This window comes from Nelumbo lutea, chromosome 1 (genome assembly GCF_056320005.1).
Source record: "Nelumbo lutea isolate HS-2025 chromosome 1, American lotus-T2T, whole genome shotgun sequence".
Lineage (NCBI taxonomy): Eukaryota > Viridiplantae > Streptophyta > Magnoliopsida > Proteales > Nelumbonaceae > Nelumbo > Nelumbo lutea.
The window spans coordinates 166,097,908-166,118,415 of NC_142684.1; the positions used below are offsets into that span (position 1 = coordinate 166,097,908).

Below are 20,508 nucleotides of genomic sequence, written 5' to 3' on the forward strand. Positions count from 1 at the left end.
TTTGCGCTATCTGGTATTACCTTGTTTTTGAAGGATTCTAACTTGAGCTTTGGAGCCTCTACACCGGGTTCCCCCCGGAGCTTCCCCATCTCCTCCGTTTTAGGTTCCCTACTACCCCGTTCGGAAGCAAGGCCGCGGACAGCTAAGACCGGCCAGATCACGCTCCATCATATATCATTCTGATTGAAGCTAAGGGCATACAAAAAACTATCTAACAGCTCCCACTTGTACTTAGGTCCAATCTGGTACAAGCTGAAGTCCCATGCTTTCCACGTGTTTCTCAAACACTTTCTGTGATAGTGGCTTCGTTAATGGGTTTGCTACATTTTCTGCTGATGCTACCTTCTGAATCAGGACGTCCCCTCTACCAACAATCTCCCGCAGTACGTGGTACTTCCTCTCGAAGTGCTTTGACTTCGAGTGGGCTCGTGGCTCTTTAGCCTGAGCAATTGCTCCATCGTTGTCACAAAACAACGGGATGGGTGATGTGCTAGATGGAACTACTCCCAACTCGTGAACGAACTTCTTCATCCACACGGCTTCTTTAGCAGCCTCGCTTGTGGCAATGTATTCGGCTTCGGTCGTGGAGTCTGCAGTGGACCCCTGTTTGCTGCTTTTCCAGCAAACAGCACACGATCCTATCATGAAAACATATCCAGATGTAGACTTTCTATCATCTGGATCCGACTACAAATCAACATCAGTATACCCCTGGATCTGTAGTGAGCTACCATCGAATACCAGAAAAAACTCTTTTGTCCTTTGAATGTACTTAAGTATGTTTTTCACAGCAGTCCAATGCTCCTGCACTGGGTTGGCTTGGAATCTGCTTAGCACACTCACTGCCTGAGCAATGTCAGGACGAGTGCACAGCATGGCATACATGATGCTCCCTACAACTGAGGTAGAGGGAACGTCTTTCATGGCCTCAATCTCCTCAGAGGTCTTGGGAGACATCTTCTTGGAGAGAGTGACTCCGTGCCTGAAAGGAACATTTCCATTCTTGGAGTTCTCCATGCTGTATCTTTTGACTATTTTGTCAATGTAAGCAGATTGGGATATCCGCTTCGATCTATTTTTATAGAGTCGAAGACCCAGTATATAGGAGGCTTCTCCAAGATCTTTCATGGAGAATTGCTATGAAAGCCATACTTTCACCGTAGTTAACATTCCTACATCATTCCCAATGAGTAAAATGTCATCTACATACAGAACCAAGAAAGTAACCTTATCCTCACTGGACTTCCTATCATCCGAATTCTGCTTGAAGTCAAACGATTTGACAGCAGAGTCAAAACGAATGTTCCAACTCCTAGAAGCTTGCTTAAGTCCATAAATGAATCTATTAAGCTTACATACCATGCGTTCCTGACCTGCAGCAATGAAGCCTTCAGTAAAATTTCCATTCAGGAATGCAGTTTTGACATCCATTTGCCAAATCTCATAATCATGGTATGCTGCTACAGCTAGCAGGATCCTAATGAACTTAAGCATGGCCACAGGCGAAAAGGTTTCCTCATAATCGATGCCCTCTTTCTGAGTGTACCCTTTCGCCACCAGACGAGCTTTGAAAGTCTCAACCCTACCATCGGGGCCCTTCTTTCTCTTGTAAATCCACTTGCATCCAATTGCTTTTACCCCGGAGGGTGGATCTACTAGAGTCTAGACTCCATTGGTCTTCATTGAATCCATCTCAACTCTCATGGCCTCCACCCACTTCTAGGAATCCATGTCCAACATAGCTTCCGCATAAGTCACGAGATCCTCCTCACTAGTCAAGGTTCCCACCAGGTACATATCCTGGTCATAACCATAACGGACTGGTGGCTTGGATACCTGAGTAGATCTTCTAGGTTGATCACTACCTGGACTTGTGGGACATCTCCCACTGCTCCTGAGCTCTCTTCATCAAGAACCACTTCCTGACGATGGGTGTCCAGGATGTAATCGGTTTCCAAGAATTGTGCATTTCAGTTGCAGAACACTTTCTGCTCACTTGGGTCATAGAATAGGTAACCCACAGATCCTTTTGGGTAGCCTATGAATAGGCAACGGCTGGTCTTCGATTTCAACTTGTCTGCACTCGTTCTTTTAACGTGTGTTGTATAATCCCCAATCTTCAAGTGTCTGACGCTTGGTTTTTTTCTGGTCCAAAGTTCATATGGAGTGTTCGGAACCGATTTGGTTGGCAAAGCTCACAAATGGGAAAGAAAGGCTCATATGGAGTGTCCAAAGTTCAAGTGTCTCACATTTTGTCATCTTACCTTATAGGCAAAGCTCACAAATGGGAAGATTATTAGATAGTTTTGTATGCCCATAGCTTCAATCAAGATGATGTACTTTATGAGTTTATTGTAAAGGAATAAAAGTGCATATTTGATTCATGTTCGCTTGGTATGTTTCTGTGTAATACCCTTAAACTGAACACTTAATGAGACTCATGTTAGTTTAGAATGTTCACAGCCAGTGGGTCGGTCTGGGGAGACCTATCCTGACAAGGCTGACACTGTGGTGCCACCAAGTCGGTTGGGGTGGTCTGTCTCAACTGCCAAAGTGAGACCCTAGGCACATACAGTGTAGGATTAATTGAATCTTTGAACTGGACCAGATTTCCAGTATTGCCCTGGACCTTGGAGACTGATGGGCAAAACTGGAAAATTACACCCAACCCCTAGACTCGATTATGACACTACACTAGGTGTCGGATTGGGTTGTCTTTGATATGTCATTCAGTGAGATCCTTAGCGGAGGTCAAAACCTGGGTATGTTGGGACAGTCTGAGAATTCATCTGAGTGGGTGATCATAGTGACGGGATCAGCCCCTTTGTCGGACAAAGGTAATGATCGGGGATGCACTCTCATTGATGGAAATCAAGACTGTCGGCAACCGATTTCAACCGTTGAGATTTGTTTTGCAAAATATATTTTATATGAGATATAAAAGTATATATTATGGTTTCGAAATGTTTGCAAGAATGTTTTAATTCCCGGGATCCATATGAGCAGAGAGTGCAATATTGTTCCTTGCAGCCAGGGGAGAGGTCCTCTCTTGTCGGGTAGTGTATGACCATTATAGGCTGAGAGGTTAAGTGTAAGACCATTGAGAATAATACCCGATGGGCTAGTCTTGCATCTGCCCACAATCCCTGGGTGTTACAAGGTGGTTTGGCCCAAGGACCACTTAGGGTAAGTGTTGGGCACATAGAGACCATGAGATGATTTTTAGGAGGTGCACTGTCCATAACAGTGTATTCGGCTAGGCCTTGTAACAAAGGCTGGGCCGAACCCATGTGGCTAATGTGTATATCAATGTTTGGGTCCCACGCCATACAAGGAAGCCCAACTGGGCAGCAATTTGGAAGGCTAAGTGAATGCATAACCTTAAATGGGCCTTAAGCCCATTTCGAACTGGGCTAATTTGATTAATCACTTAAAGGGGCGAATTCTTAGATGGATCAACTGATAGGATTGGGCCTGACCCTATCCACTTAGAGAGTCCAAGATCTAAATGAGATTTAGATCTAGAAACCTCCTAATTAGATTAGGAGATGGCTGATCTAATATGCAGATAAGATAAGGGTTATCCCTTATCACTTAAAGGGACTTCTAATCCAAATATGATTTGGGTTAGCAACTCCTAATGGGATTAGGAGCTGATCCCTTTGAGATTATAAAAGGAGGAGGGGACGGCAGCCTTTATACATGCAACCAACACACTCTTGTCTTCAGAGCTGAAATCACAAGAAGAGAGAACTCTGCACCCTACAAATACTCTCTTGCCGCCTCCTTCTTGCAGTCGCCGCCTCCAGCAGTTTGATCTCCAGTTCTTGGGAGAAATCAAGATTTGATCTTGATACCAATCTTTTGGAGAAAAGATTGGTTGGAGTTGTATTCACAAGTCGTCCAGTTGATTCTTGCGAATGGTCAATTTATTTTGGAAGAACATTGTTGATTCTGCTCCACCCTGCACTGTGCCATTTTCAGTTGGACCAGATTTTGGATCCTTCCTTGGGCGTGAACACCTCCATTGGGAGATACTACTTCTCCGTATCAGGTATAATCCCTCCCTACTCCTTTTGGTTCAGATCTTGTTCAGTTTCTGGTTCAAGAATGATCCTTGAAAATATGATTTTCTAAATAGGGAATTCGATTCCTAGTTGAAGGAAGAGAAAAATTTTTGAAATTCGCCCCCTTATTCCGCAATCTTTGGACGTCCATGTAATGGATATCCTATCCCTTCAAAGATCTTTTATAGTTAGAAAATCTAAAAAACCATCATTTACCAATCTTGTGATTCGGTCAACACCGATATGGCCAAGTCGATAATGCCACAAGCACGTGGGATTAACTATATCACGAACTCTTTTCTTGGGGATTTCAGTCGACGTAGTTCCAATTATGTTAGTTTCTAGAGAATGATGTAGAACATAGAGACTATTCTCTAGTTCCCCATATGCGGTGAATCTGTTATTTCTTTTAATAGTAATTTTATTACTAAAGAAGATAGAATAACCATCCGCACACAATTTTGAGACAAAAATCAAATTTCTTCTTAAATTTTGTACATAAAGGCAACCTTTCAATACAATTGTTCCTTCGATAAAAATTAACTCCACAGTTCCTATGGCCGCAGCTGCAACACTTGCAGAAGTCCCCAAGTAGAGCATAACTTCTCCTTCACTCAGCCTTCTGCTTACCTTGAACCCCTGCAGTGAGTTACATGCATGAGTTAAAGCCCCAGAGTCAATACACCAAGACGCAAAAGCTACCGATAAATTGGTTTCTATAACACAAGATTCGAAATTACCTTTCTTGGATTCCAAGTAAGTAGAACAGTTCCTTTTCCAGTGGCCGGTCTTCTTGCAGAAGTGACAGGCATCTGATGCTTTGTCTTTCTTATGCTTCTTACCCTTAGTGGCTTTCTTCTGAGTCTTCTTTACCTTCCTCTTTCTCTTACCTGTCTTGCTAGCTTCAACAAGTATAGTTATAGGCTCATCCTTTTTAATTAGTTCTGCTCGTTGCAACATATTGCTGAGTCTTGTAAGCTGACATTCAGCTTGTTCATGTTATAATTCATGATGAACGGATTAAAGGAAGGAGGCAAAGAATTAAGGATGGCGTCTACCGAGGTCGCAAGGTCCAACCCGGATCCAAGAGCTTCAAGCTCATTGATGTAGCCCATCATCCGAAGACAATGGTCATAAACTTGTTGCCCTTTGGACATTTGAGCGGTCATGAACTGTTTCAAGACCTTTTGTAGAGTAGAATGATTCTGTTCTTCATACATCATCTTGAGACTATCTAATATGTCCTTGGCAAGTTCGATCTGATCGAACTACCTCTGTATTGGATTGTCCAAGGAGGCAATGATGTAGCACCGGGCAAGAGAGTTTTCTTTCTCCCAATCCCGACAGTCTCTCCTTCGGACCTCAGAAGCCCTATCACTCGGACGCTCCGATGCAGGATTTTTAGCCACTTTGACTAACTTTTCAGAAGTTAGGACCAGCATAAGGTTCCTATACCAGTCGGCATAGTTTGAGCCCTTCATCTTGTTGTCATCAAGAAACTTTGCAAATTGTCTGTTTGCCATTTTCTGATAAAAGAGCAAACATTAGTCCACAACCTAATTTGATTCATGTTCATTACATAGATATGGCTTTTAATCTACGTTCTATTCCCATTTATTCATCTCTGAGATTTCCCTCCCATCTCAGTGACAGAGACTACGAGTTGTCTCTGGAAATGTGGGAAATCACATAGGGTGCATGAGCCAATTGTTTCAGCTGCATAACTCCACCACCTTTCTGTGAAGAATCATATCCACTCATCACATGAGCTTTCCCTTTGACCTCTATCAGACAAGGTTCAGAGCCGTTTTCAGATAAACCTTTCTGTCCAGTGAGTGCTTACCCATCATATTCGTGAACGCCAAGGTACCATGAGAGAGTTCCCATTTTCTGGTGAAGCCCCTCCCACATCGGTCTATGACACCCCTATCATCTTATGAAACACTCAGACAAGCCCAACAGCAAATGGATAGCCCATTTTCTGGTGTGTTTCCTCATTACTGAAGGACCCATCCTCATGCTGATGATGGAAGGCCTTTAGAGAGTTCATCATATGAATCTCCCTATCACATGCACTCATATTAGCTGGAGGGAATAGTTATTACGCCCTAGATTGATCTAGATCAAACCAAAAGTGGCTCCCACTGACATTCATAAAGCCAGATTTCGGTGGGCCCAAATTGGCTAGGGTTCCGCACGTATCCTCTCCATGAGGTGTGGGGCCCACCACTGAGAGAGGTCATCCAATGACCAAAAGGGACACCATGGCAATGATGTGCATTCAGCCATGGGTGCGCAAGAGCCACTGTCGAAATTGCATGGACCATGTTCTTATGGTTCATACTCGAAGCACATCACACATCCATACATCACATGCAAGGATAAATTGATCCAATCAATTAAATATCTGTAAAGCCCATTTGAAGCCCATTTTTAATCCATAATATTAACCATTAATATTATCTAGGTATATGGGCTGAATTACGGTTGATTGGTTTGGCCCATATAGTTTTATCCGCGAAGTGGGCTTTTAGTAATTTTAATAACTTAAAACTGGGCTTTTACAGGTTGGGACGAATTAAACATTTAATTAATTATCAATCCTCGGGCCCATTAGTGGGAAAAATAGGGCTGACATTCAGCCTTGATCGAACCCTAGATTCGGTCCAACCAGTTTGGACCAATCTGGTTGAAATGGGTCTAGGGTTTGATCTTTAATTAAAGATTTTAATTCAAGAATTAATCTGAAATTAATTACTGAAAAAGAACAAGCAAGAAACAGTCAAATAGGGTTGTTCGCACAATCCATCCTACAAAATAGAGGTTAGATCATAGGTTACAGTTTCATAAACTACAAATCGCAGATAGCGATTCTCCCATCTACGAAATCTCCTTCGTCGCGCCGCCATCTTCGATCCAAAATAAAATAAATAGAAAACCTAATTTCTATTAAAAATTACATCAGATCGAATGCCTATACATTCAATCTAAAAATAAATAAAAATATATATTATTTTACAGACCAAATGTAGAAAAAAAATAAGAAACTACAAAATCACAGGTTCCCTACGCCAATCAAGATTTTGATTTCCATGTGTACGAACAGCCCATAAATCAAGAAAATTATAAAGAATAGTTCTAAATAATAATCATATTTATAAAAAATTAATTTCAGATTAATCACCCATTAATTGGAAACAAATTTTCCAGAAAAACATCATATCTGCGCAAATCGGGTAGAACACCTTCTGCCTATTTGCGCAGGTTCAGATTTGATCAAATGCGGTTCAAGACTTGAACCTGGCTCTGATACCACTGAAAGGATGAGAGATCCAGTGTATGGACGCCCAAAACTTGCGGAATAAGTGGGCGAATTTCAAAAAAAATCACTCCCTTCAACTAGGAATCGCATTCCCTATTTTAGAAAAATCATATTTTTCAATGATTAATCTTGAACCATGAACCGAACCAGATCTGAACAAAGACAGTAGGAGAGGATTATACCTAATACGGAGAAATAATATCTCCCAACAAATGTGTTCACGCCCAAGGAATGATCCAAAGACTGCTCCCACTGAAGATGGCACAGTGTAGGATGGAGTAGAATCAGCAGTGTTCTCTCCAGGAACCTAATCCTTCGCAAGAAGTAGCAGGATGGCACGTGAGCACAACTTCCTATCGGTCCCTTCACAAGGAACTAATGTCAAGATCGAATCTTGATTTCTCCCACTAAATTGGAGATCGAAATGGCAAGTGAGGCGGCAACAGGAAGGGGGCGGCAAGAAAGAATTTCGCAGGGTTGCTTAACTCTTCCTTCTGTGATTTTAGCTCTGAAGAGGATGTGAATATGTGTCTTCTAAAAGCTATCGCCCCCTCCTTCTTTTGTAACCTTAAAGGGATCAGCTCCTAATCTCATTAGGAGTTGCTGATCCAAATCATATTTGGATCAGACATCCCTTTACCCTTATCATTATCTACAAATTGGATCAGCCTTCTCCTAATCTCATTCGGAGGTTTTTAGATCTGAATCACATTTAGATCAGGATTCTTTGAGTGGATAGGGTTAAGACCCTATCCTATCTACTAACCCATGTGGCTGATTAAATTAGCCCAGTTCGAAATGGGTTTTAGGCCCATTAAGGATATGTGCTCACTTAGCCTTCTTAATTGTTGCCCAGTTGGGCTTCCTTGTATGGCGTGGGACCCAAACATTGATCTACACATCAGCCACATGGGTTCGGCCCAGCCTTTGTTACAAGGCCTGGCCGAATACACTGTTATGGACAGTGCACCCCCTAAAAACCATCTCATGGTCTCTATGGGCCCAACACTTACCCTAAGTGGTCCCTGGGCCAAGCCACCTTGTAACACCCAGGGATTGTGGGCATATGCAAGACTAGCCCATCAGGTATTATTCTCAATGGTCTTACACTTAACCTCTTAGCCTATAATGATCATACACTACCCGACAAGAGAGGACCTCACCCCTGGCTGCAAGGAACAATATTGCACTCTCTGTTCATATGGATCCTAGGAATTAAAACCTTCTTGCAAACATTTCGAAACCATAATATATATACTTTTATATCTCATATAAAATATATTTTGCAAAACAAATCTCAATGGTTGAAATTGGCTGTCGACAGTCTTGATTTCCATCAATGAGAGTGCATCCCCGATCATTACCTTTGTCCGACAAAGGGGCTGATCCTGTCACTATGATCACCCACTAGGATGAATTCTCAAACTGTCCCAACATACCCAGGTTTTGACCCCCGCTAAGGATCTCACTAAATGACATATCAAAGACAGCCCAATCCGACACCTAGTGCAGTGTCATAATCGAGTCTAAGGGTCGGGTGTAACTTTCTAGTTTTGCCCATTAATCTCCAAGGTCCAGGGCAATATTGAAAATCTGGTCCGGTTCAATGATTCAATTAATCTTACACTACATGTGCCTTGGGGCTCACCCTAGCGACTGAGATAGGCCACCCCAACCAATTTAGTGGTACATCAATGTCAGCCATATCAAGATAGGTCTCTCGAGACTGACCCACCGGCTGTAAACATTCTAAACTAACACGAGTCTCATTAAGTGTCCAATTTAAGGGTATTACACAGAAACACACCACAGGAACATGAATCAAATATATACTTTATTCATTTACAATAAACTCATAATGTACATCATTCTGATTGAAGCTAAGAGCATACAAAAAATTGTCTAACAGCTCCCACTTGCACTTACACTTAGATCCACTTGCACTTTTTATTATTATTATTATTATTATTATTATTATTATTATTATTATTATTATTATTATTATTATTATTATTATTATATGGGAAGAAGTCTCTCCAGTACACCTCAATTGCACCCATCATTGGATCCACCACTAACACTTTAAAGATTTCCTCTATTGACAGTCTGGTTCCAAGATCCTCCACGTAAATGGATGATTCGACTTCGTTACCCAGAGCCTATAAGTAATGTATAAAACATATTGTGAATGAGAGAGGGTGTATCCAGAGACGGGTTTTCTAGTGAGGGGTTGTGTAGACTGCAACCATATATAATCTTTGCTATATATTTTTTTACAGTGCATTTCTTCTCTTCTTACGCTCGTGCTGTGGTTTTGTTTCCTTCCATCATTCCACAATTTTCTTTTTTTTTTTTTTGATAAGTTGAAATTCATTTGAACAACTGAACACAATTAACACCAACTTAGTCAATAAATACATCAGCATTACAAGGATCAGGATCCTAATTAGTGGATATATTATCTGTTTGTCTGTTTCTACCTTCTACCCAATCCCAGCTACTTTAATAACCATATTGAATATTGATGTGATTGACCAGGACCTAGGGCTGCCAATTGGACTGCATTTAATCAAACTAAGATGGGTTCCTAATAAGAGCGTAGAAATGAAAATCCAACAAATGTATGTGCGCAGACAAGCAGTGATAAAGGCCCTCATTGAAGAACAAAGGAAACGGATTTCCATGGGAGAGGTAACTATTTCAGTATTTCTCAATCCAGTTTCTTTCCATTTTGGAAGTTTTTGTAATTTTGATGGGTTTGGAATAGGAAATAAACTGTTACCTTGACTTCTTGTCATCCGAAGCAAAAACGCTCACAGATGAACAACTACTTATGCTAATTTGGAGACAATTATTGAGAGCTCTGATACCACCCTGGTCACTACAGAGTGGGCGATGTATGAACTTGCCAAAGACCCAATGCGCCAGGTCATCATCTTCTCAAAAGAATGCTCCATTATTTCTTTAATCACTGCTTGAATGCCACATAATTCTCATTCCATCTAACCTACAGGATTGCTTGTATCATGAAATAAAAAATATTTGTGGGTCTGACAAGATTGCCGAGGAGCATTTGTCACAGTTACGTTATTTGAATGTTGTTTTTCATGAAACTTTGAGGAGGCATTCTCCGGTTCCAATAGTTCCGCTGCGTAATGTGAATGAAGACACTCAACTAGGAGGGTACCATGTCCCTGCTGAAAGTGAGGTGAGTGCTGTTGATACTGTTGTTGTTATATAGTTTGTTGATACCTCTCAGGCTTTCATCACTCTTGGTTTTGTTGGTGAAACATTCACAAATTGCAATAAACATTTATGGGTGCAACATGGACAAGAATCAATGGGAGGATCCCGAACTATGGAAGCCTAAGAGGTTTCTTTCGAGCAAGTATGATCCTACGGACCTGTATGAGACTGGCCTTTGGAGCTGGAAAGAGAGTCTGTGCAGGTTCTTTGCAGGCAACATTGATTTCTTGCACGGCTATAGGCAGGTTGATAAAAGATTTTGAGTGGGGACTTCAACCAGGAGAGGAGAATGTTGACACACTTGGATTGACCACCACCAAACTCCATCCAATTCAAGCAATCATAACACCGAGAGATCAGTAGGAGATAGCTCCATGCTGCTCATATATGGTTTGGTTCATTGGGTTAAGTAACTTTTGATTATAGATCCTACAGCTTGAAGGTGTTATTTTTTTCAAAACAGAATAAAAAATGAAAAGAGAAAAGAGCTAGTGTCTTTTGATTTATGCTCTTGCAACTTTAATCATCCCCAACCTTTGAAAAAAAACGCAGATGAACGCAATAGATTTTGGATTGGATGGAAGATTTTGGATTGCCTGCAGTCATTGTTTAATTCTGTCATATGTATTTAGAACTGCTGATCTAACGTAAAGATCAGCAGAAACCTCTGAAAGAAGCTTTTCCTTGATTGTAACCGATTAGGTAGTTCAAAAGGACAGTTTGTAATATTATTAATCAATCATTTAAATTTACAGTTTATAATATGATTGGTGATTAAATTTACAGCATGAATGTTTAGGAAAGCAATGTTTGGAGTCTTTAGTCAACTATATATTTATATGAACTAGATAAGCAAATTGTTTAAACTTTAGGAAAACATATGTAAGTTTATATGAACTAGATAAGCAAATTGTCAACTATATGTTTATATGAACTAGTAAGTTTAGTGAACTCTTTGTTTATATGAACTCAATTTTTTGTGTTTTTTTTGTAGTTTTACAATTTTTTGTATTTTCTGAAAACATATGGTTGACCACATATCACTAAAACATCCTACTTTCTTTTTTTTATGTTTTTTTCTGTATTTTTTACAATTCTGAGTTTTTTCTGTAGTTTTTTGGATTTTTTTGTATTTTCTGCACATGTATGAGTATGACTAAACACATCCTAATTTATGTTTAATTTTTCTGTATTTTTTTTTATTTTTTTGTGTTTTTTTCTGTATTTTTTTTATTTTTTGTGTTTTTTTCTGTATTTTTTAGAATGTTTCTGTACTTTTTGTATTTTCTATGTATTATGTACTTTATTTTTTTTATTTAGATAGTTTTATTTTTCTGTATATTTTATATATTTTTTGTGTTTTTTCTGTATTTTATTTGTGTTTTGATATTTTCTGTGTTCTGTACTTTATTATTTTTTGTATTTACACAGTTTTATGTTCTGTATTTTTTCTGTATTTTATTTAATTTTATGCTATTTTTATTATTTATAAATATTTTTTATTTTTAATTGATTTATGACATCACGGGTCGAACCGTTCGACCCAGACAGTTGAACTGCCAAACCAGAAAATGGTCCCCTGACCGGTTTTAAAAACCTAGCAAAAAGGTACTATTATAAGCTTTTTTTTTTTTTTTTGAAATAGGTAAAGTATACTATTATAGGCATTCAGCTTCATGTACAACATATACATCAATCCACTCCTTCCAAAGGAAATCTCCAAATCTATCACATTACTGAATTCCCAAGGTTCAAATTGAGTCCCTATTTCCAGTAGGTCTGAATATATATATAGAAATTGTAGCCCCTTGACATTCTCTGAATGCACCTAATATGCCTAATGGCCCGGGTTTCCTGAAGAGCAATCATCAAATGGACTTAGATGGGTGCACTTAGGAGGTGGGCACCATTACTGAACTGATGGGTACATTTAGTGTCCTTGAATTATTCCCTGGCATGGATCCAGTAAGCCACTCTGATAGTGATCAGCTTGATTAGTATATCTGAAGGTTGTTCCCTTGTTAGGGCCCATCAGATACCAAGGGAACCTTGGGTACTCATACCAGGCACAGGAACTCTTTGAAGCATGTGTATTCACGTAGCCCATGCCAGCAAGGGCAGATCTGAGTTAGTTATCAGATGTGAATCAAGACCACTGGAAGAATCAGCTCTTGTAGTAGTGCTTTGTATGTGAGTGAGTCAAGATAAATAGATCTTACCTCACTTCTTTCACACTGAACAAGAATAACCATTCTCCATTTTCCTTCTTAGGAGGCAGAGCTCCCTAGAAGCATCTCCTGAGTTGGGCAGATCCCAATAGGTTTATTCTTGTACCCAAAGATTCTAATACACATCTCTTCTTGGGCTGCTCAAATAACAGTTTCCCTCAGGGATCTCCACATAATCATACCATTCTGGCCAAGAAATGGCCATCTCAAGTGACATTGATGGTTTGATGCACTTGCAAGTGGAATTACTTATCCAAACTTTACTTGACTTCTGAAATTTTTAAGAATAACCATGGATGGCACGATCTATGGGACGGGAAGGAGTGATGAACGTGTTTTTTTCCAACGATGAGTGGGAAGGAATGATGAACTTATTCAGGTTCCAAATTAAAAGTCCTGCTTTAAGTTTTGAACTAGATCATGGTGATTTATGTACCCATTTCCTGTTTCTATTTTGATTGTAGACTACCTTAATTCCCAGCAACAGCATTACATTTAAGATTTCATTTAACTTAATTTTATCTATTTCAGAATTCTCAGAGTCACTGCTGGAAATGGGTGCTTGTTTGCTCGAGAGAACTGCTTTGAATGATGATGAAGACAATGGTAAATGAATCAAGATTTTATTTTGTTGCAACCTACATGTGAACATTTGAATGATTAAAAGGTGAATCAATGTGATTGAGGATCACATCTGGAAGATTGCTACCTTAGAAAATTTGGTAAGAGAATCCAGTGAAGCTTTATTTATCACGATTCAATGAAATATTGATGATGATTATAGTGGTTAACCAACTAATATAATCAAGTCCATTAACACACATCTCGAAACATTGAAATCCAAATGTTGTGTTCATATTTATTAGCTAACCAACTAGTAGAATCCATGAAAAACAAACAACTAAAGATAGGGATGATGATTATAATGGTTTGGGAGTTCAAGGGAATGATTGTAATTCAGAGGATCATGTATCATTTCCCAAGCAGGTTGGATCATCACACACATACAAGAGTAGTTTGGACATTGAACCTTGTAAAATGGAGAAAGCAAGTATATGTACTGTTTCAAAATAAATCTGATAGTTCCTGCTGATTTCTTTCAAGAAATGGCATTGCCACAAAGGTATTATGTAGTTCTATACCTACATATGTTTGAAGTAAATGCAAGGTGGTCCTACTAAAGTAAAAAAGTTGCCTGCCATCATAGAAAAGAAGCTTTTTGTAAGTAATTCAATTTACACATGCATTCATACATCTTTACAAAGATAACTGTCTAATAATGATTCACATTTGAGTAAATCCAATACCTACCAAATCTGCAAACAAGTATTACTCTAAGATACATTTCTTTTTCTATCAGATTAAAAAGCTAGAAGCAGATTAAAATATACATCTTTTGAATTCCATATAATCTGTCGGCAGCTCTGATAAAGCCAACTGCCCTTACAAGTACCAAGTAGTGCATATAAAAAGCTAGAAGCAGACCTGTAGTGGTATGGCCCCTACAGCTGCAATTAGCAACTTAGCCCAATCTAGGCTTGTTGACACTTTTAGGTTAGAGCTTGGTCCATGCTTACTTCAACTGATCAGATTAAACATCAAATCATGTGGATGGATTGAGTTTGCTAGTAAGGAGCTTCCCAGTTCCCACAGATTTTCAAACCAAAAGGAAGGTGTGTGTCCACGCAAGTTATACAATAGTATCAAAAAGTATCAATGTATATTAATCCAAACTTAAATGCATTGAAAGGAAACAGTGAAATTCTTTAAATTCAATATTGGGGTCCCACCTCTTATCATACTGTCCAAAACATATCTTACAGTATAGAATCATAGCAGAACTAAGGAAGGCTGTAGACTAGTATATGATCCGTAGGAGCTTTAGCAGAACTTGCAACAAGGTATATTATATAGGAGGTTTTGGTGGTTCAAACACCAAATAAAGCTCACGTCAGCCTATTGAAAATGAAAATTAACATGTTTTTTGTTTGAAAAGCGTCATTTTGTTGATTTCAGAAATAAGGTTGTTTTCTGAATCAAACTGAAAATTCTCACTTTGTTTAGAGAATACATTTTTCCCTTTTTTCTAGTCTGTTATCTTCTAGAAATAAAAAAACAAAAATTATCCCGTTGGTGAATAGGGATGGCAATTTCTATCCTATCCATCTCAATGGGGTGTGTTTTTTTCTTGAGAAATGGATTTTGGGACAGAGACAGCTTTTGGGATTTTATATATAACCCATACAGGTACAGGAAAGATGCAGTATTAGGCTAAACCCAACCTTCCCCAACCCATATATTCTTTAAAAGTATATGAACTTATGTAGTGACTGTTGAAATTAATAGTATTTTGAATTTTATGTGAAAGATAATTGATTAGATTGTGCATTTTTTACATGTTTTAATCAAATAATTGAAAAATCTGTTGTTTATTCATGTTGTTTTACTTGTTTATTTCTTATATATATAATAAGAAATTAGATGCGGGTTTTGAACCCAACCTACCCCACCCTTAAATGTGGACAAAGTAGAGTTTGGGCAGGTTTTGCATCTTTCATGTGCAGAGAGGGTTTGGATTCTTAAAATCCAACCCATTGTGTCTTTTGGTGAGGGTACAGGTTGGGAGGTCTAGCCGTCTAGGGAGGAGGATAGGGTCTGAAATTCACAGAACTCTCCCTAAACCTGCCTTGTTTCCATCCCTATTGGTGAAGACCCCCTTGGATAACTCTAAACCACTATAGAATTTTCCACATTGAAACATGGTTTGGAATCCAAATGGTCCAACACATTTGACTCTCATTTGATCAACCTTTCTATCAGATTAGGTTGGAACCTTAGCTACCAAATATATAAATATATGCATAAATACACAATATCAAATTCATCAAGCACACATATCACATACAAATTGATACAAAGGCATCATTTTCTCTCCCCCCCCCCTCACAAATAGGTGTGAGCATTATTCGGTTAAAACCAAAATAATAGACCGAAAATTTCAATTTCAGTTATTTCAGTTATTGGTTATTGGTTTTCATATTTGAAAAATGGTTAACTAAATAAACCAGATTAACCAAATTTCATTGTGGATTTAACCAAAATGATAAATAGATAGAATTTTGTTGTTTTTACTGAATTCCATGGTGTCAGATCATGGGCCTCTTTCAATAAGGTTACAATTTGTTAGGCTATAGTGGTTGTGCAAGAGTTTTATTAATCAGCGATTTAAGTAGATTCACAAACATTAATATAGTTACCTTGCACCAGAACCTTCAAATTTCTTTACATTTGACTGCTGGCATCTTTTGCAAAATTGAATCAGGGTAATATGAAGTTTTAAGGTTAACTCTGAAAAAAAAATGTTAACTAGTACAGTCTTCTAAGCCAAATTCTTTGAATTGTGTTGTTTATGCAATTATTAGAATTGAATTAATTTATTTTACCTTTTAAAAAGTCAGCATTGGTTTGACATATTAGACTTATAGAAAAATAGGAACTTGATTTAGGGTAGCTTGCCCAATTATACCTCCTCATTGTTGTTCCTTGCCATGACTGATCGTTGGTTAAGCATTTATGCTTAATGTTGTTGGGTGCTGGTATTTGGGCCACTTTGAAGGATCCATTTAACATAATTATTCAAACTAGGAGGATTTTACATGTTATGGTGGACCCAAATTTACATATTATCAGATGATGGTAGTTTTCTTCCATGCTAAGAGTTAAATAACATCACTTGTTTTATGACATGAGATTGCAAATGACTTTCCATAAAATCAACTCTAGACTAATATTGTAAGGTAGGTGTTTGTGTGTGTGTGTGTGTGTGTGAGTGAGTGAGAGAGAGAAAGAAAGACTTTAGATGTATTTAGGTTTTATCCAAAAAAAGGTTTTCTTCAAACAACTTAGTCATCTAGTCATTATTAACAAACAATTTTTGTAAGGAAATCAATTAAAGAAGTCTTGGATGTAATGTTGTCTACTGACCAATGTTATATCTAGCTCTTAACAAAACACTGCATATGGAGGACAAACTACCCCTCATTTGAGACTTTCCAACCATTTACAAAGAATATAAAACTAAAAGCGGAATAAGTCTGGAGCATGGATAACAACCTAAATTTAAAGAAAAGAACTTGGTAAATCAAAAGCAGGATTGGCACATGGAATGCACACAAAGAATGATCATAGAAAATAAGTGTTTCATCATTTCAGTCACTAGGATGAGTGGAAGTTCACTCATTCATTTTGCTAGTTCATATATGTACTATAATAATGAGCTTTCAAAGACACAAAACATAGAGGTAGAACCAGTTGAAGTTAATTAAACACCCAAAAACACTTATATGCATTCATTGTCAATTAGTGACTTTTTCATTTACACATTCATGACTTTATAGAACGATTTTCAGTTCAAAGGAGTGTTTCATCATCTGCATAGTCATTCACAAAGTATTTGATCTAAAAGCCGAACTTTTATTTTTGGCATTTACAGCACGAGATTGTCTTTTCAATAGGGGTGCTCACAGTTCATGGCCTAGGGCCTTCAAAACTAAAAAAAAAAGGTGACCTAATTACAAACTTACAAATTGATTTTGATTTGGACAGGCTCCAACACAAAACTGTTCAATTGAGACCCCTAGGTGTATTTGAGTTCAAGGTGGAGCTATAAATAGATGTGGCAGTTTGGACCTCAAGGTAGGCCGGTTGCTATTTGAACATATGAGAAAAGCTGAGGTTGACGCCTGAGGGTATAGGGTTGATTTTGATTTTGGAGGGCAACATTATTTGCTAATTTTTATGGCTGATTGGGTTGAAGTTTATTTTGGCGGTGTATTAGGGTAGAATTGAGTGCTACTTCTTATCCCAAGAATCCAGGATGTGACTGGGGAAGAATTTCTAATTTCGGTTGTTGAATTCTATAATGGGGTGGATTTACCAATAGTGCTGGTTTGTAGGAAAAGGCGTAAAGAGCCCAAAGTCTGCTTCCAAAACTAGTGACGGGGGCTACTTGAGCCATAAAGTAGGCTTTTGTACAAAATAAAAGTCTCAAGATCCTTACTCTGCAGCCCTTGAGCAGGTTATCAACCACTGTTAGATGTCTTATGCAGGTTCAAATTCTGAATAGGATCTATTGATCTTTATAATGGTCCTAACATCAAAAAAAAGGAAAAAAAGAAAAAATCTGTTGTTGCCCAGATATGCCAAGGACTAGAGAGTTCAGTATCCAGGATGTGACTGTTCTTCACAGTAAGGAATATACATTCAAGCATCTGGTAACATTGATTTTCTGAAATTTCTTGAAGCTCAGTGTCATACAACAAGATCTCTGACTGTTCTTAATTTGTGGCTACTAGTTATGAGCTACAACTTATGTGCAGCAACACCCTCCTGAATCTAGGTAGCGTATGGTGCAAATATGATGAGACAATGACAAAATAAAAGCTTGAGTGAATAAAGGATGTTTTTCGGTAAGAGGTTCTAATTTTGAAAAATGCATAGAATGTTTCTTAACCAACATTAATGGATTGGACTTTTAAATTACTATAGTAAAACTAACAAACATATATTTAAAAAAAAAAAAACAGAGTTTTCAATGAAAAGGCTAGTAGCCACATACCTGTAGCCAAAGTTTTCTGTTTGAAACTTGGGATTTCAAAGACAGCACAATTGTAGATGACAATGAGAAAGTCTTCGGTCCTCCAAAATATATATATATATAAAAAAAAAAAAAAAAGATAGAAAAAGAAAGATGAGATATACAAGGAGGTTAGCTGAACTGTTCAAGTTGCTGCTATGTCGTTGTTCAATAACAAGTTTGAATAGAAAAGTAAATAAAATAATAAAGAAGAAGAACACAATTCGTTTGAGCTGCTAACAAATAACAGAGATACAGATGACCGATAAAGAAGAAGAAAACAAACCATACCTATAATCCAGTTCGTCTGAGATTAAGCTCTGCAATGCTGAAGGAATTTCTCCATCTTCATTTTCTCTTCCAAGATAAGCGTCTCTTTCTTTTCCCTATTTCCTTTTGTCACAGGGGTTAGAAAGATCAAATGGAGGGCTTTTTCCCTCCCTTCCAAATGTAAACAAAGACCACAATATGATCGTGTCCCCGCCTCTTAGTCTCAACCCACCATTGGCCTAGAGTAGACCTGTTCATCGACCGGGCAGGGCCGGGCTTTCAGTCAGTATTAACAGAATTTTTTAAGGCCCGAGCCCGAGCCCGGCCCGACGATCGGGCCTACAACTTGGGCCCGAGCTCGAAATTTAGCCCATACTGTTAGCGGCTGAACAGAGAGAGATTATAAAGAAAAGAATAAAAAATGTATATATTAAATTATAAATATATATTTTAATAAATATTATATTATTTATATATTTTATATAATATATAAAATACATATTATATATTTTATAAAATTTATAATGTTGAGTCGGGTCAGACTGGGCTTTTTTGACAAATCCCGAACCCAGCCCGAAAATAGTCGGGCTTACTATGTTAGGCCCGAAGTCAGGCCCGCAGGCCTAATTACATGACCAAGCCCGACCAGGGTGCAGGCCGGGCTGAGCCATCGGGCTACCCGGCCCATGAACAGATCTAGCCTAGAGCTATCAACGGGTGGGGTTGGACCAAAAGGACCCAAACCGGTTGGGTCGATTCTGATATCAAGAACTAGGGGTGTAATTTGGGCGGGACCAACCCAAGCTCGAACTAGCACAAATTGAATTTGTACCAGAGTTGGGCTTGGATCTTAATTCAGTTTTTTATCTATAAAAAATATTAAAAATTACAATTTAAGGCCAAAAAGGGATTTTTTTTTGCGAAAATAGAGGGGCAATGGCGCATTGGGATGCATAGATCTCGAAAAGTTACCCAAAATCAAAAAAAAAAGCACCCCAATCGAACATCAGAGTGCAAAGTTATGGCCTCCGAAAGTTTGCATGCATTGAGTGTGCAACTCGTAACCCATAAACTAGGTCGAACCAATGTTTTAAAAACCAACCCAGAGGCCAACCGTTTTTGCCTCCAGGTCACGGGTCACCGGTTCAACTGGCCGAGTCGAACAGTTTAGACTGTGTTATGTCATCATATATATGTATTAAGTATATATATTTATATACATATATATGTGTATAAATATATATTTAATCTATAAATAATGTATAAATATGTTTTACATATGTTATATGTATTTTTATATTTAAGTTATGTATTTTAATTCAGTTTTTAATTTTTTTATTTATAACAAATATTAAAAATTGCAATTTGAGGCCAAAAAAGGGGGTTTCTAAGAAAGTTTGCAAACATTGAGTATGCAACCCGCAAAAGTTTTTGACCATCGGACATCAGAGTGCATAGTTATGGCCTCTAAAACTTTGCATACATTGAGTATGCAACCCGCAACCCGGTGACCGGATCAAACCGGCTGGGTCGAACGCTTCTTGACCAAGTCAATAGTTTTTTACCGCCTAATGGGTCTTGACTGAATCGGACCTAGAATCTTGGCCAAGTAATGGTACAAATGGTTCAACCGGTTGAGTTGAAAACACTAGGCTGAACGGGTTGACAGTTGAACTGGCAGAGTTAGATGGTTTTTGACTGATTGACCGGTTTTAATAGAACTAGACCCCAGAACCCTGG

At 38.4% G+C, this 20,508-nt stretch overlaps 2 long non-coding RNA genes across 3 annotated transcripts; one reads left to right on the forward strand and one right to left on the reverse strand.

The window, feature by feature from the left end:
- The first annotated feature begins 9,963 nt into the window (after nucleotides 1-9,963).
- LOC148878948 (uncharacterized) lies at nucleotides 9,964-10,620 on the forward strand. The gene is made up of 3 exons (XR_016104055.1): nucleotides 9,964-10,080; nucleotides 10,157-10,317; nucleotides 10,403-10,620. It is a non-coding gene; the product is annotated as an uncharacterized LOC148878948 (long non-coding RNA).
- A 1,186-nt stretch (nucleotides 10,621-11,806) lies between these two features.
- Nucleotides 11,807-18,963, reverse strand: LOC148878949 (uncharacterized). 2 transcript variants are annotated; one of them, XR_016104057.1, is made up of 3 exons: nucleotides 18,790-18,963; nucleotides 18,481-18,560; nucleotides 11,807-14,058 (listed from the first exon to the last, which is right to left on the reverse strand). It is a non-coding gene; the product is annotated as an uncharacterized LOC148878949 (long non-coding RNA). The 2 variants fall into 2 exon arrangements; XR_016104056.1 differs by having other exon boundaries at nucleotides 18,481-18,552; nucleotides 18,790-18,961.
- Between the last annotated feature and the right edge of the window lie 1,545 nt (nucleotides 18,964-20,508).